Source organism: Gadus morhua, chromosome 6 (genome assembly GCF_902167405.1).
Source record: "Gadus morhua chromosome 6, gadMor3.0, whole genome shotgun sequence".
NCBI lineage: Eukaryota > Metazoa > Chordata > Actinopteri > Gadiformes > Gadidae > Gadus > Gadus morhua.
The window spans coordinates 8,374,859-8,379,858 of NC_044053.1; the positions used below are offsets into that span (position 1 = coordinate 8,374,859).

A 5,000-nucleotide genomic window follows, 5' to 3' on the forward strand; every position below is an offset into this window, starting at 1 on the left:
CCCTAAAGGCAACAAGAAATAACCTCTTCACTTTCGAAACTAAACGCATGCAATGTACTATCAGCATCCAAAAGGCAATCAAAGTAACAAAACGTGCGCACTTATATATAATGTATAATGTAATGTGAGCATTTGATTTTCCGTTTAAAAATGAGGGGCGCAGCTATTAGAGACACTATTTGGAGTGCCTTTACTGTGCGTAGTTACCCTGCTCAGTGAATCAGGTTGTGTCAGGTCTTTGAAGGGCGGATGGAGTTTCACAACACAGAGGTGAAAGTCTCACAGGCCTTATACAAAGATAATCCAATAGCGCTCTGTACATTCTGTCTGCGCTGCACATTAACATTAACGTCTGCAATGAAAAACAGCTTGGCTGTTCCAAGCAGTGAGTAACGGTAACCCCGGCGTACTCCGAAAAAGCTTTGCGGAACAGCGGCAGAACTGTCAGAAAGACTTAACGGATATGTATAGGTGCTTATTGAATCCATCCTATGAGGTATGAAGGATCTGCAGCCTTTCTGACGGTGCCTGACTCAGGTCTCAGGAGACGCTGGGAAATAGAACGCATGTGGACTAATGTTGACTCAAACGGATTTGGTTTCCTGTCTGTGTCTTGTGTTGACTTGCTACCACAGGTGTTTACCATTGAAATAACCCCCGCCCCACACACACATCATGTGCCTTACATATGTCCTGCGTTAGTGGTACCTCCGTGTTTGACTGTGCTTGAGGAACAGTGTTTTAACAGTCCGTAAAATAATGTGACATCTGCAATGGTTTGCAACGGTTCCTTTCTCAAGCTTATTTCTAATAGCACGGCAGAATATATTTGCTTTAACATCTTTGCCATTATTTGTGTTCCCTTGAAGCTCTGACTTAAGTCGACATTTTCCTGGCATTGGTATTAACCGACTAATCATCCGCTGAACAATAATGTCTTGTTGGTTCTGGGTCCATAAACCACCAGGTCTACTAACGAGCAAATATTTGTGTTTGTGTTTTTCTTCTGTCATTTGTCTTGATTTCTTCAATCCTTGTTTGTGTTTTTCCACCATAACATCATTGTTCTAGTGGATATGCAGTGGTGGAAAGGGGGTTTAGACTGTAGAAGAAAAAGGATGATAAGTTAATCAGAATTAAGTTATTCCTTTTCATTCAACCCTGTTTAACGCTGAAATGGCCTCAGAAATAGATTAGTGTTGAGCCCTGCACATGCATTTACATTGTCCATCAGAGCTTACCATTTTACATTCAAATTCTAAAACCAAAAATGTATGCAAATATAGACATAGACTCACTGGACCCTCAACGAATATGTGTGTAGGTGTTTGAACACTTCCTGTCCAAGTGGGACATTGTGTGTGTGTGAATAGGTAACGAAGCAGGTGTGTGGATGTATGTGTGAGTGCATGTGCATGTGCGTGTGTGTGTTTGTGTGTGCGTGTGTGTATGAGTGCATGTGTGTGTGTGTTTGTGTTGGTTTGCGTGTGCGCAAGAGAGAGTATGTGTGTGTCTAACGCTATAATTTCCTTCTTTGCCATTAGAAAAAGGATGAGGTTGCTACTTTGCAGTAGAGGCCTTCATTTCCCTGTCATGCGTTGTCCTAGTGGCTCTGTATAACTTTTCACTCAACTTCCCTCTCTGGAAAAGAGACTCAGCATTCCCTTATGGGTTTGAATGCACGGTTCACATGCGGCACGGCTCTTATGCCTGTTTACTAGGGTGACTCTCCCCATGCTTGAGTAGAGGAGATAGGAGGAGGGGAGAGGTAAACAGAGACGGGACGGGAGGAGAGAAGATCAGAGGAGAGGGGAGTATAGAGGAGATTTGAGGAGATAAGAGGAGAGGAGAAGGGAGGAGTTTATGGTTCAGAGTGGACATGAGAGGATATAGGGGGAAATGACAGTCTACATTGAACTCAACGATTCAATAACACTGCCCACATGATAGCTTTCTAGCCAGTTAAAGTGGGAAAACAAACTCCATCTACTTTGAAGGCTTTGTATTTTACTTCTGTCCCCTAACTTTGCAATTTTTTAAGATGAGATCAATTCTTCATTGATCCCAGACTGTAAAATCCAGATCTATTCCTATCTTTTCCATTTGAGCAATTCACAAACAAGAGCACCGTATTAGAAAAGCACATTTATTTTATTATGTTATGTTATCGTGTTTCAAAATGAGGTTCAGGAAGTTCTTGAACCAATCGATCAAGGTGTCCCTGTTGCTGCCCCCCCGGCCACGGGGTCGGGGATCTACAACGCTACCTGTTTCATCAGCCGGCAAAACCCAGCCCGTTCGCACAATCTATCTTTCCTATTTTCCGCTCCAGCAATCTCACTGTTTTCAGCACTCTGTTGGCTGCTGTTTTATTTCTCCTTCGCTTTCCTTCCACTGCTGGTTTCTTCTTTTTGTGTCTCCAATCAGCCGACACAACACGGGAGGTTCCACATGAATGACAAACAGGGACATTCACTTCTGCCGTGATGTTTGTATGTTTGTCTGCTCCCTCCTCGAAATAGGAGGAGTGCATGTAGAAGCCGGTCAGCACATAGACGGACGGACGGACAGGAAGACAGACCGAATGCCAGACATACAGAGAGGCAGAAAGGCAAAGAGATTTAAAAACAGACTGATGAGCAGATAGACCTACACACACACACACACACACACACACACACACACACACACACACACACACACACACATCTATGTCACATGTGGCCCTCTGCAGGGGGTCTCCATGCTGTACGCTCAGAGGTTATCACTCTATTATCACACTCTGGTTTCATCACCCTCCTGGTACACCCTCTCCCTCACTCCCTCTCCCTCACTCTCGCTCTCGCTCTCCCCCCCCTCTCCCTCTCTCACTCTCACTCGCTCTCTCTCCCTCACTCCCTTTTCCTCTCCCTCTCTCCCCCCCCCTCTCTCTCTCTCCCTCACTCCCTCTCCCTCCCCCCGCCTTTCTCCCTCTCTCTCTCTCTCTCTCTCTCTCTCTCTCTCTCTCTCTCTCTCTCTCTCTCTCTCTCTCTCTCCCCCTCACTTCCTCTCCCTCTCCCCCCCCTCTCTCTCTCTCTCTCTCTCTCTCTCTCTCTCACTCCCTCTCCCTCTCCCCCCCTCTCTCTCCCTCACTCCCTCTCCCTCTCCCCCCCTCTCTCTCCCCCTCCCTCTCCCCCCCCCCCCCCCTCTCTCTCTCTCTCTCTCTCTCTCTCTCTCTCTCTCTCTCTCTCTCTCTCTCTCTCTCTCTCTCTCTCTCCCTCTCCCCACCCCCCTCTCTCTCTCTCTCTCTCTCTCTCCCTCTCCCCACCCCCCTCTCTCTCTCTCTCTCTCTCTCTCTCTCTCTCTCTCTCTCTCTCTCTCTCTCTCTCTCCCTCTCCCCACCCCCCTCTCTCTCCCTCTCTCTCTCTCTCTCTCTCTCTCTCTCTCTCTCTCTCTCTCTCTCTCTCTCTCTCTCTCTCTCTCTCTCTCTCCCTCTCCCCACCCCCCCTCTCTCTCCCTCTCTCTCTCTCTCTCTCTCTCTCTCTCTCTCTCTCTCTCTCTCTCTCTCTCTCTCTCTCTCTCTCTCTCTCTCTCTCTCTCTCTCTCTCTCTCTCTCTCCCCCTCCTTGACCCTCTACATAGGTATATAGGTGTGTCTTGGCCTGTAGGAAATGGGCGGTACATTATTAATACTGGCTGTATTTTTCTACTCCTTCCTCATCAATAACACATATGCCTATACAGGTTACCTCTGCCCCCAGCGTCTTTCTTCTTGCACCAAAACACAAAAGAAAGGTAACAAGGTACGGTAGGGAAGGTGTATATCATAAGAGATAAGGAGTGATTTGCTGTTGTCTTATGTTGTCAGACACAACACTACATGGGGTGGCCCTCTGCTAAGGGATATTTACGAACACAAATGGCTCAGCTTTGGCGCAGTCAACAATACATTTTAGTCCTGAAAACACATTAAAACGAGTCATAAAACCGTGCATTTCTGCTTTGGTCAGCGGAATCCATTAAAGCACCTAACATAAAACAACAGCGACAGCGGGAGGACACGGTAAACAAACATGTGTCGTACCATGAACTGGGCTGAATCTAGATGTTGGATGGAAAGTACATGGTTTTAAAGTAGTTTTGCTGACTTAAGCAGACATATGGCTTTGTGACTCACTTGGTCGTGTTTTTAAAGAACAAAAGTAGTTGAAGGTATCGGGCTTCAAAGGTTTTTTGGTACCATACACTCCAGGTCATTTCATCGTAGACATTTTGACATGAAATTACGTTGGCCGGCAACATAATTCCATGCAGGCCGTGACCTTGAAGGAACATGACTTGAGGTGGACTTGAGAACAAAGGAAAGCCAAAGCGAACTAGACAAAATAATGGGAGAAAGAGCAAGAGAATCTTGGAGGTATTAGATCGATGTCGAGAGGAAGATTAGAAGGAGGAAAATTAAAGTAAAATAAACACAACTTGGAATAAGAATGAAAGAACAGCAAAACATGGCAAATCAATTAAAACAAAAACATATAAACATATAAACTTGAAAACTTCCCAAAAGAGTAAAGCAAAAGCATCAATTGGGAAGTAGCGAGGAAGCTAGTGAAAAACAGAGAAAAGAAGAAAGAGAGAGAGATAGAGAGAGAGAGAGAGAGAGAGAGAGAGAGAGAGAGAGAGAGAGAGAGAGAGAAAGGCCTAAAGAGACAGAGTGAGAGAGAGAAGGGTTAAAGGGCAAGAGAATGACAGGCAGAGTGGGAGAGAAAGAGCGAGAGAGCAAACAAGAGTGAAAATCTTCCCTATCAATGATTCATCATCTATGGTGGTATCAGTTTTCTCCTACTTTGGTAAAGCCTGCACCCCCCTGTCTCTCTCTCACACACACACACACACACACACACACACACACACACACACACACACACACACACACACACACACACACACACACACACACACACACACACACACACACACAAACACACACACACACACACACACACACCCCCAGCTCAGGAA

The 5,000-nt window shown here is 45.8% G+C and overlaps 1 protein-coding gene across 4 annotated transcripts in view; it reads left to right on the plus strand.

Annotated features, from left to right (window-relative positions):
- Nucleotides 1-5,000, plus strand: part of ntrk2a (neurotrophic tyrosine kinase, receptor, type 2a) — a 67,058-nt gene that overhangs the window by 18,232 nt on the left and 43,826 nt on the right. The window lies entirely within an intron of this gene.